The 12,551-nt window shown below is 45.7% G+C and overlaps 1 pseudogene across 1 annotated transcript; it reads left to right on the top strand.

Moving 5' to 3' along the window:
- Positions 1-10,368: 10,368 nt before the first annotated feature.
- On the top strand, positions 10,369-12,266 carry LOC306655963 (suppressor of cytokine signaling 4-like; annotated as a pseudogene). The gene has a single exon. The product of its transcript is annotated as a suppressor of cytokine signaling 4-like (transcript).
- The last annotated feature ends 285 nt before the right edge of the window (positions 12,267-12,551 follow it).

The raw sequence follows: 12,551 nt of genomic DNA, 5'->3' as shown, positions 1-12,551 counted from the left end.
CAGAAGGGGGTATGAGATAATATTGGCTTGACTACTACATTTTGGAGTTATTTTTTTACATAGCAAGAGATAACTAATAGGGCTGGGGGTTGTGGCTCAGTGGCAGAGCACTTGCCTAGCATGTGTGAGGCACTGGGTTTGATCCTCAGCACCACATTAAAAAAGAACAAATAAAATAAAGATATTGTGTCCACCTTTAAAAAAAAAAGAGATAACTAAGAGACTCAACATTCCTCACCCCCGCTATAACCTTTGTAGCCTCTCTATTTTATAAAGAAACAGCCAGCCAGGTGCAATGGTGCATGCCTATAATTTCAGCTACTTGGCAGGCTGAGGCTGGAGGAGAACAAGTTCAAGACTAGCCTGTCCCATTTGGTGAGATCCTCTCTCAAAATAAAAAGAAAAGAGCTAGGGATGTAGCTTAGTGGTAGAGGGCTTGCCTAGCATGTGTGAGGGCCCTGGATTCAATCCTCGGCATTGAAAAAAAGGAAAAGAAACAGATCTTGGAGGTTGTATAATTGCTGTGGTCTGTGGAAGGCAACATAAAGGCCCCTCAAAAATGCCCACATCCTAATCCCTGGGTCCTATGAATCTGTTAGGTTATCTGGGAAAGAGGAAGTACCGTTGCTGATGGAATTGTGGTAACTAATCCCTGATTTTAAAATAGATTGTCCTGGATAATCCAGGTAGGCTCAAGTGTCCTTAAAGGGAGGCAGAGAAGGTATGATTACAGAGTATTGGCTTTGAAGATAGAGGAAAAGTGTGTGTGTGTGTGTGTGTGTGTGTGTGTGTGTGTGTGTGTGTTGGGGGAGCAGTTCTAGAAACCAGCAAAGGGGAGCAAATAGCAAATGGGTTCTCTTCCCGTCTTCAGAAAGGGCCACAGCCCTGCTGATGCCTTGATTTTTAACCCAGTGAGAGAGTTAAGTTCAACCTACAGAACTGTAAGGTAACAAATTTGCATTATTTTAAGCTACTAAGGTTGTTGAAATATGCAGCAGTAAGAAACATAAACAGTCCTCTAGCTAGGAAGTTGGAGCAAGGATTCCATCCTGCTGTCCAGCCAGAGTCTGCACCTTACCCGCCTCCCACCTGCCTAGCTCCAGATGCCGGAGACTCCCGCCTTTTCTGCTGCACTGTCCTTTGCTCAGCACGTGGGTTTTGAATGTCTGTGATGGTCAAGCCACTTGAGCACATCCTGTAAGCCATAAGGGTGACCCCGCAGGCATGTTTCTTGTCTGGGAAGAGGTTGCCATCTAGTGGGAAAGAGACAGATTGATCCTCACAGTAACCACTGTGACCACAGCCTGTGTTGTAATAGACCCTGGGCAGAGAAGTTCAGGCCTCATCCAAGGCCACGTCCAAGGTCACAGAGCTGGTGAGATGTACCACGGAAGGGACTGGACCCCCCAGTCAGCCCACCTTGCTAACTTGCCAAACTGAGCCTGGTCCCTCCCCGGGAGTGCCACAAACAACTCAGAGCATGGGCATCCCTGGTGGTAAGACCAGGGAAGGGACTGTTGGGCCTAGGGGCTGGGGGCAAGAATGGGTCAGGGAGCTACAATGATCTCATGTCTCAAGTCTCACCTTATGTCAGCATAAAGAACTGGGCGATTAAAGAGCATCACAGGCATGAAAAGATGTTCACAGGATGTTGTTAAATGGGGAAGTTAAGTTGCAAGACGTTTTACCTTATGAATTCCACACATTTTGGGGGTAAAAAAAGCTGTCTCAGTGTGTTAACTAGAGCCTAACTAGGTTAAGGGTATAGAGTTGCTAGATTTAGCAAATAAAAATACAGGATAGCTAGTTAAATTTTCTTAGATCAATTATGAATAATTTTTTAGAATAAGCATACCTCGTGTAATCATCTGAAATCTGAATTTAACTGACTTTCTGTCCTGTATTTTTATTTGGTGTCTTGATATAATAGTTTCTTTTTGTTCACTTGTATTTTTTTTTTAATGATAAACGTACATTACTTTTTTCTTAAATTTTTTAGACTTTATTTTAAAACTGATACATAGAAACATAAAAACTGAGCTGGACATGGTCTGGATGTGGTTTGAATATGTCCCTAGAAGTTCATGCCCTGGAAGCTTGGTCCTCAGTGTGGTGGTGTTAGGAGGTGATAGAACCTTTAAAAGAGGTGGGGCCTCATGGAAGGTTGTTGGATCATGGGAATGCCACCCTGGGGAGGGCTTAAGGTAGCTCTCAAGGATCCCTGGTTAGTTCCTACAAGAGTAAGTTATAAAAGAGCAACCTATCACACATGTAATCTTGTGACTTGGAAGGCTGAGGCAGGAAGATCACAAGTTCAAAGTCAGCCTCAGCAATTTAGTGAGGCTATAAGCAACTTAGCAAGACCTTGTCTCAAAATTAAAAAAAAAAAAAAAATAAGAAAAGGGCCAGGGATGTGGCACAGTGGTGCAAAAGAAAAAAGAAAAAGAAAAAGAAAGAAGAATCTTAAACATTATATGTAGTGATAGTGCACCACCCATTACCTTTGAAATAGAAAGAAAAGGGAAACAAACAGGCGTCCTGTCTTGGGCAGAAAGGATTCATTGGAGGTGTCTAGATGGATTCCTGGATTCCCTGTGCACAAATCAGATTAATCAGATAAACAAATCTTCCTCTCCCACCTTGGCCCTGGGCTGGGACACAATTCCTGCCCCTGCCAGAGCGACAGCCACCACCAGGCGGCACTGCTGGGTTGCAGGATAGGAGACGGGAACCCATTAGTCATCTCTAGGATCTAGGTGGCCCTGGGGAGTCCCCACCGGGCCAAATGACGCAGGGATAAATGGGTGCAACTGTGAACTCCTCTGAAGCTCACCCTATTCCCCTTTCCTACGCAAAGACCCAAGGCGCAGTAACTGGAGGTGAGCGTGGGGCTGGAGCACAGGAATCAGCCCTTGATGTCCCCACAGTGTCCTGGCCCCTTTTCTCCAAGAGAACCTGCCCTCAACTCTGGGCAGACTCCAGGACAGAGAGTAATTTCCGCCCTTAGGGAAGCGGGCAGGGATGTCCGCTTCAAGGCGGGGAGAAATGAAGGGAATACCCAAGAGTGTGAAGTAGGCGGGCATTGTAAATTCCCTGGGGTGCTGAGCTTGTGTCCACGCCTTTGCACGGCTTGCTCAGAGCAATCAACAAACACTCTGAGCCCCTCTTTGCACCAGGCACTGGGAGAGGCTCTGGGATGAAATAAGTCCCTGCCCACCTAGAGCTGGTGTTCTGGTATGAGAGAGGCAGTAAGAGGTGGGCCAGTATTATAATTTCATATGCTGCTGAGCTCTAGAAGAACATAAATCAGGGTAAGACTCTTAATCCAGGGTTTATGTGTCTCCCACCCCATGCAGGGGAAGGAGGAGGGTTTGGGGAAGGGAGATCCCCTCCTACCTCTGGAGCTTCCAACTCTATTGTATCTAGGAGGGGCTTCTTGGGGGAAAGGTAGTTCCTGGAGACTTCAAAGGGATGGGCTCCACCTCACTGGGAAGAGAAAGACTCAGGAAGGCAGAACTCAAGTCCCTGGGATCCTTTTGAGTAGAACAGGTCAGGGAAGAGCCTCATCCTGGAAGGGGAGGCCAGTGAGAAGGACTTGGAGAAAGGACACCTCGAGGAGCCCCAGAGGGCCTTTGTCTGGGTGGGAAAGAGCGTGATGGTAATTTTACGTGTCAACTTAGCTGGACCATGGTACTCAGATATTTGATCACATCATTCTGGATGTTTCTGTAAAGGTATTTTGGGGTTGCGATTCATATTTAAACCAGTAGGTTAAAGGGGGGTAAAGCAGATTTGCCCTCACAATGCGGGAGGGCCTCATCCAGTGGATTGACGGCCTTCAGAGAAATCCTGACACCTCTCTTCCTCCTTATCTTGGGAAAGAAAACATTCCTGAGAGGGGAAGTTCTCCAGCAGATTGCGCTGGAATTGCAGCATCCATCCTCCTGGGTCTCCAGCCTGCTGGCCTTCCCTGCAGGTTCTAGATCCTCCAGCCTCCACAATCATGAGCCAATCTCTTTAAATCTGGTTCTCTGAATCCTGTTGGTTTATCTGGAGAATCTCCCTAATCCAGGGACCCTTAGGGCCCCCAGCTGAGACTGATGGACCCAAAAATTCTCAGAAACATCCAACATTCAATGAACACTTCCTGGGCATGAGCTGTGTCTGGCCCTGGACATGGTGGCTCAACTCTAGACCTGGACACATGTCCTTTGTTCCTGCGGTGGCTCTGGTGGACAGTTGATCAGAGGGAAGGAAACTGACATGGGTGAGGGATGACAAGCACTCTATTAACACTCTTACTCAGAATCACCCTTGGTGGAAAGGTCCTTGAATGAGTCTGTGAAAATAACATGCTGCGAATTCCTGCGTCTGACTTAGGAAAGCAGCAGGAGGAGCAAAAGGGAGAAATCTCTTGATCCCTTTCCCCTCGCCCCATGCCTGTCTTCAAATCAGACCTGCCTGGGACAAGGGAGCCCCTGCCTGCCTTGCTACGTGGGTCATGGAGATCCTGGCTCCAAGATGATTTTGACCACAGGGGCTTTAGCTCCAAGTACTGCCTTTTGAAACTCCTGCTCCCCCTGGGAACCTGGGACTTCATAGAACCAGCCTGAGCATGCAGAACAGGGTGATGCACAGTGAATTACCAAATGAGTCTTCTCCAAAGGCTGAGGTCTGGTGAGAGTGGGCAGCCAGACAATGCCTGTGGAGATCAAGGCCCAAGGGGAGACATTTGGGGCCTGCGATGGCTGGCAAAGTCCAGGGCTTGAAGAGGGGTCATTTGCATGGTTGTGGAGGGTGGAGGGTGGTTGGGGCCCACCAGTATTTCCCAGAATGCCCTCTGTTTTCTCCAGTAGTGAGAGCCTGCGGGAGGGATGGGTTTCTCAGTGCAGTCCCAGTATGAGTGGGCCTTGCCACAAGGCACCAGCACCAAGTCAGAAGGCAAGCAAGTTTAACCGCTGCCTCACCTCCCCCACGGTCTGTGAAAGTCTATGCTGCAGTGGCTTCAATGGCCATCCAGAAGATACGTCCATGTTACCATTCCCCAGACCTGGGCACATGACCTTATTTGGAAAAAGGGACTGTGAAGACCCTGGAATGAAATGACACATGGGACCATTATTCAGATCAGTCCCAAATTCAGAGACACATGTCCTTCTGGGAGATATCCAGAGGAGAGACACAAATGGAGAAGGCTGGGTGAGGCGGAGGCCGGGATTAGCAGCTACAAACCAAGGAGGATCTGGAGCCAGCTGCTGGAAGAGACAAGGAACAGATCCTACCCTGGAGCCTTGGGTGTGTGTTGGGAGATTGTGGTCTGCTGGCACCTTGATTTTGGACCAGGTGTCTGGTCCTCTGTTATGGACGACCTGCCTACATTTTCTAATTCCCAGACCCTTCTTCCACCCATGGCCTGCTCTGTCCCCTTTTGCCCTGGGGGTGAGCCTCCATGTCGTGGATGGGTTCTACATAAAATGTGCTTCCAGCAAGAGTTTCTAACTGGCTTGGAGACCATGGGTGATGGGGTTGGAGGAGGGGTTCCATTTCCCAGTACAAGCACTGGGCTTCCCTTGACCACAGCTGGGTGAATAAAATGATCTCTAATCTTTTTTTTTTTTTTTTTTTTTCCTTTTGGTACTGACAATTGAACCCAGGGTGCTTTAACCATTGAGATACATCCCCAGACCTTTTATTTTGAGATAGGGTCTCAATAAGTTGCCAAGCTGGCCTCAAATTTGCAATCCTCCTGACTCAGCTTCCTGAGTTGCTGGGATTACAAGCACGTGCCACTGTGCCTGGCTATGATCTCTAATCTTTACAGAGCTCATTGGATACCTCTGGGCCACTAAATCTTGAAGAAATAATCATGCATGAGTGTGTGTGTGCGTGTGCGCATGCACATGTGGGCCACCTTCATATCCCCTCCCACACACCTTGCTTTCAGGAGACAAGGGAAGGGCACCCGTCCTGCTAGCAAGCCAAAGAAACCCTGTCACCTGGGGCATAAGGTGCTGCCCAGAACCTGCTCCTGAAAACAAAGAACAAAAAGCAAAAGAAAAGGAAATTGCATTGGACTGAAGCCCTTTCTGGGGGTGTCTTCGAGGGAGTGGTGGCAGTTTCCAGAGGAAGAACATGGTGGGCTTCTCCACACACCCACAGCACAGCATAGGCCTCCCCTCTGTGTGTTCAGAGATCTGCGTAGAGGTCTGTCACTCCAATCTCGTCTTCAGGTTTCATATGGGATGTTCCAGTGAAGGTCACTGCTATCCAGTTTTACAAGCAGCACACTGGGAATGTCCCTTGATACTTTCCTTCTCATCGTCCCCCAAATCCACCCCATCCCCCAAACCTATTGTATTCCCTGCTTGTATTAGTCCATTATTTGTTGCTATAACAAAATACCCGAAGCTGGGTGCTTATTCAAGAAAAGAAGCTTATTTGGCTCACAGTTCTGCAGTTTCAAGTGCATGGCACCAGAATTTGCTCAGCACTGGCCTTGCATGCAGCTACATCACAAAATGGCAGAGGGCATCATGGTGGACTCGTGTGCAAGAAGAAATCAGTCGCACAGCAAAATGAGAAGCCAGAGAAATTCAGGACAGGCCTGACTTTTTTTTTTTGTAACCAGGGATTGAACCCAGGGGTACTTACAACACTGAGCCACATCCCCAGCCTTTTTTATTTTTTATTTTAAGACAGGGTCTTGCTAAGTTGCTGTGGGCCTGCTAAATTGCTGAGGCTGGCTTTGAGCTTGTGATCTTCCTGCCTCAGCCTCCCAAGTCACTGGGATTACAAGCGGATGCCACCATGCCCGGTGACAAGCTTGCTCTTTAATAACTTACTCTTGTAGGAACTAACCAGGGCTCCTTGAGAGCTACCTTAATCCCTCCCCAGGGTGGCATTCCCATGATCTAACCACCTTCCATGAGGCCCCGCCTCTTAAAGGTTCTACCACCTCCTAACACCACCACACTGAGGACCAAGCTTCCAGGACATGAACCTCTGGGAGACATACTCAAACCACATCCAGACCATAGCACTGCTTGTCCCTCACATGTCACCTCAGACAGTTCCCCCACCAGCAGCTCTGCTGGCACCTTGCTCCTCCCTTTGTGGTATTGTCACAGTTGTAGTTTGCAGAGAATATGACATTTGTTCCTTATGGTGCCCCTAGGGCCTAAAACAGAGCCTGGGGCATTGTTGGTGCTCAAGAAATACTTGTTCTGGGCAGAGGGTGTAGCTCAGGAGTTGAGTGCTTACCTAGCATGTGAGAGGCCTGGATTCAATCCCCAGCGCCACACACACAAAAAGAAATACTTGTCCCATCACTGAATAAAAGAGTGGATCAAGGCCTCTCCGAGCCAGGGTGGTGCTGCAGAGGAGTAGAGGCTTCCCTGGCAGAGCCCGAGGCCACATGGGAAATGCCCAGGTGTCCTAGATAAGAAAGGAGGAGCCCTGGCTGGAACTGGACTCTTCCCACCCTCCCATGAGTGCAGGGCTAGGCCAGCCAGAGGCTCCGGGTGTGGGGGAAGTGGGAGGCTTGAGCCGGGCCTGGGGATCGGATGCTCCTCCTCTCCACCTGTGCCACGTTGCCAGTGCGTTTCCCTCATTAAGCTTTTCCACTGGGTATTGGGGGCCACTTCCACCACGCTCTGGTCTTACCAGGTGCTGAAAGAGGGTGAAGAGGGTCAAGGAAACGAAGGGCAGGCCCTTCCCCCTTTGAGGAAAAGTTCATAAGAAGGGCAAGTGGCAGACGGCCTTGGGTCTGTCACCCTCGCTGCCACCACCTTCTCTGCGTACCCCACTCCTGTCACATTTTACTTTGAAATCTTCACTGCCAGGAGAGTTGGAAGAAGAGCACCCTGGACCCACATCCTCTGGCTGTTAACATTTTCCCAGAATGGCTTGCTTTCTCTCACCCTGTTTTCCTTTACTTCTATTTTGCTGAACAGTTTGCCAGCAGGTCTCCAAGTTGATGCTTCACTTCTGAATGTCTCAGCATCTCCTGACAAGGACGTTCTCCACGAAACCACATCCCAGCATCACAACCAGGAAAGCATCTAGCACGCCACCTGTATTCAAATCTCGGCAGCAGTCCCCCAGATGTCTCTTTAGGGTGGATTCCCCACCTCTCCAGAATCCAATTAAGATTCCTGTATGATGTTTGGTTGTTTTGTCTTTAGTTTCTTTTAATCTAAAGCAGCCTCTTGCCTTTTTGTTGTGATTGTTGTTTGTTTTTGTGACATTCTCCTTTTGTAGAGTCTTGTAGCATAGCCTGCATGCTGGGTCAGTCTGGTTAAGAACACAATTTGGGTTTGATGTTTTGGGGACAAGTGACTCCTTCATTGCATCACTTCAGGAGCAAGGAATGCCTGGTGTGCTCCTGCTGTCGATCTGAGCGTGAGCACCAAGCCTCTCTCCACCTCCCCGCTTTGGATCAATTAGGGAGTCTGTGGGATCCTCAAGTGCTCAGAGGGTCAGCCGAATACCCAGCAGTGTCGCCAAACATCGATGGTGCTTGCAGAAGGATGGGGGATGCGAATGGGTGTTTTTAAATTCTTTTATGCTTTTTACATTTGTTAGTTGGCAATATTTTTCCTGTAAGAATTTACACTTTAGAACCATTATTCCCTGTGGATTCCTGGATTTTAAAAGTGTCATGATCAAATAGCATCACTATTTATTTTGATGTTCAAATGTCCCTGCCTTTGAACAGCAGGAGCCTCTAGCTGGCTCCCGAGTGCCTCTGGCATGATCACATTTATTTGAAGTACTTTTTTGCTTTCTGATGGGACATGATATTCCAGGTTCATGTTGTACATTTCTAGCCCAAAACCTAAAATCAGCCATGGCTCCTGGGGCCCCGGTATCTTCAGTGTGAGAGGTGTAGAGAGAACAGGAACTTTGCTTTGGGTGTGTCCATGTCCTGGGTGTTGCTGAGCTTTCCCCTCAGCAGATAGAGTTAGGAATTCCATTTTATAAAAAAATAAAATCGTGTGTTCAAACCGGGTGTGGTGGAACACACCCCTAATCCCAGCGGCTCAGGAAGGAGGATCTCGAGTTCAAAGCCAGCCTCAGCAATTTAGCGAGGCTCTAAGCAACTTAGCAAGACCCTGTCTCTAAATAAAATATTGAAAAGGGACTGAGGATGTGGCTCAGTGGTAAAGCGCCCCTGGATTCAATCCCTGGTACCAAAAAAAAAAAAATTGTGAGTTCAGACTGATACTTCCAACTCAAATTTAACATGACAGGGTGTTCTTTAACTTTTATTTATCACTAGTATCTTTTCTTCTCTTCCAGTAAAATACATATTTGCTTATTTGTTTTATACTATCATACATAAAAGAGTTTCAGAATTATAAGACCAATATTAGTACTAACAGTAACTACAGTAAAGTTGGAGATTATTGTGGTTCTTTTGTTCTCAGAACAGATCTGCTGTGTACTTCGTACTTGAGCTAATCCCTTGCTCTGTGTGGTTATGGTATCACTTCCATGTAATATCAGTTTGATTTGTTTCTGTTTGCACTCTATTGTAGGGTTTGCTTTATTCCATCCTTTTAAAAATTTAATTTTTTTTGAATATATAAAACACGTATATGGTTCAGAAGTTAAAATGATACAAGGCAGAAGACTCAGCTGTTCCTGTCCCTTCTCGTTAACTCGAGTTAAACGAGTTAACTCGTTTGTTTCTGTTTTATAGATAGTTTCTTTCACAAAAGTGATTCACCCACATATTCTTCTTTTTTCTCATTTAGATACAAAATATAGTACACTGTACATCCTCCTTTGCATCTTTTTGAAATTTACTCTTGGTAAGTGTTCTGGTACTTTTCTTCCCGTGTGGGAACATTCTGCCTTATATGAAACCCATCCTTGTTGGTTTGTGTCTGATCTATCGCTGTCGTCTGCTCGTCGTGGGCTGTGGCATGGGGAAGACCTGATTGCTCAGGGAACCGGCACGTCCTTCCAAGTCTGAGAGTCATGGGAGGGGAAGGCCTTATGCAGGCGGATCCCTCTGCTTGGCCTCTGCTGTCTTGTGTCTTTTGGGACACAGGCAACTTTGGGGATGGTGTTTGGAGAAGGGGCTTTGACATTGGAAGACTACGAAATGTCGCAAGGAAAGATCTAGTTTCTTTCTCACCCCCTTTTTATATAGTATATATTTATTAGTTTGTACTAACACATTCTCTTTTAACAAAGGCCTAAATTTAGGCTGCGCCGGGGGAGCCGGCGGTGTCCGCGAAGCCTGAGACGGGAACCGAGCGTCGCGGGGAGGGGCACCGGGGTTGGCAGGAAGGCGTCCTCCTGGTAGGAGGTGCGAGGCGGGCCGGCCTTCGTTCTCCACCTGAAGGAGCCCGGGTGCCGGCGGCAGTTACTCCGACAGCCCCAGCTAAGCTGCGCTTCGGGAGATACATCCAGAAGGTGCCCAGAAGAGACAGCCTGTCAGAAAAACTGAAAAAGCAGTATTTATAACACAGGAATTTGTGGATAACTTGTTAAAATGGCAGAAAGTAGTGAAAATAATAGCAAAAATGTAGATGTAAGGCCCCAAACTAGTCGGAGTAGAAGTGCTGACGGAAAGGATGGTTCTGTGTGGAGCCGAAAGAAGTTGTCTTGGTCCAAAAAGAGTGAGAGTTGTTCAGATGCTGAAACTGTGGGTGCTATAGAGAAAACTGAAGTTCCTTTAAGGAGCCAAGAAGGCACAGCTGTTCATCCATCGAGCTGGACTTAGATCATTCCTGTGGTCATAGATTTTTAGGCCGATCTTGTAAACAAAAATTGCAAGATGCTGTGGGACAGTGTTTTCCAATAAAGAATTGTAGTAGCCGGCACTCTTCGGGGCTTCCATCTAAAAGAAAAAGTCATGTCAGTGAACTAATGTTAGATAAGTGTCCTTTCCCACCTCAACCAGATTTATCCTTCAGATGGCACTTTATTAAACGACACACTGCTCCTATAAGTCCCAAACCAGATGAATGGGTAAGCACAGACTTGTCTCAGAGTGAATTGAGGGATGGTCAGCTAAAACAAAGAAGAAACATGGAAGATGTAAACTGTTTCTCTCATACCCATGTTCAACCTTATGTCATAACTACCAACAATGCTTCATGCAGAGGTGGTCTCGTGACTGATTCTGTGATGAACCTGGGTTCAAATGACAGTATACAAGATAGTGATATGGATTCAGATGATGAAATGAAAACACTTTGCACAAGTTCAAGAAAAAGAATCAAACCCAAATGGGAAATGAATGATGATATCTTACAGTTGGAAACACCTCCTAAGTACCACACCCAGATTGATTATGTTCACTGTCTTGTACCAGACCTCCTTCAGATCAATAACAAGCCATGTTACTGGGGAGTTATGGATAAACACGCAGCTGAAGCTCTACTAGAAGGAAAACCAGAAGGTACCATTTTACTCCGAGATTCAGCACAGGAAGACTATTTATTCTCTGTTAGTTTTAGACGCTATTTGTTCCCTCCACACTAGAATTGAACAGTGGAATCACAACTTTAGCTTTGATGCACATGATCCTTGTGTCTTCCATTCTCCTGATATTACTGGGCTCCTGGAACATTATAAGGACCCAAGCGCCTGTATGTTCTCTGAACCACTTTAATCCACTCCTTTAATTCGGACTTTCCCCTTTTCCCTGCAGCATATTTGCAGAACAGTTATTTGTAATTGTACAACTTATGATGGCATTGATGCCCTTCCAATTCCTTCTTCTATGAAATTATATTTGAAGGAATATCATTATGAATCAAAAGAGTACTCAGGATTGATGCATCAGAACAACAATGCTAGGAAAAGGGTAGTAACATGGAAATAAATGCATACATATTTTTAGCTAACATTTTATTTTTTGTCATTCTTCTTTGAATTTTTCTACAAAGGCAGTTGGAGTTGAAAATAAGCCTCTGCTGGACCAGTTTATTTTTCTTATGCTACACTATTTGTTGGATTTTAATAGATATTTTTAACCACAGACACTCAGTTTTGAGTTTTACTGTATAAATTGTATATGTAATTTTTCTTTCCTTAATTTATATGTGGTCCAGGCATATTTGAAATTTGGTAGGCATTACAAATATATTTGGATAGTCTGTATTTTTCTTTAATAATAAACTTATGTTCCTTTCTACATGTAAAATATTTTTTAACCTATGCTATCAGTGTTCTTATACATAAAATACAGTTTCCTCATCCCCTCATTGTTGAACTTTAAAATTCTTCAGTAAAAGTAAATGTTATGATTCATCCAAAAAAAAAAAAAACAAAGGCAATTTAGTGGAAGAATCTTCCTTTTGATATTTGACTTCACTGAACACACACACACACACACAGAACTATATATTAAAAAAAAACTTTCACTTGGATAACGGAAAAAAAAGACAAGTTAAACAACAACAACAAAAATTTCCTTTTTTACAGGTGGAGGTTGAAATGGACCTAATTTATTTTCTTTTTAAAAGCCTTCAAAGACAAAAAGCAGTTAAAGGCTAATTAAAATGAATAAATAAAATTGTTTCCTAAGCTAC

Source organism: Sciurus vulgaris (assembly GCF_902686455.1).
Source record: "Sciurus vulgaris genome assembly, chromosome: 3".
Taxonomy (NCBI): domain Eukaryota; kingdom Metazoa; phylum Chordata; class Mammalia; order Rodentia; family Sciuridae; genus Sciurus; species Sciurus vulgaris.
This window is presented reverse-complemented; position numbering and strand designations above follow the sequence as displayed.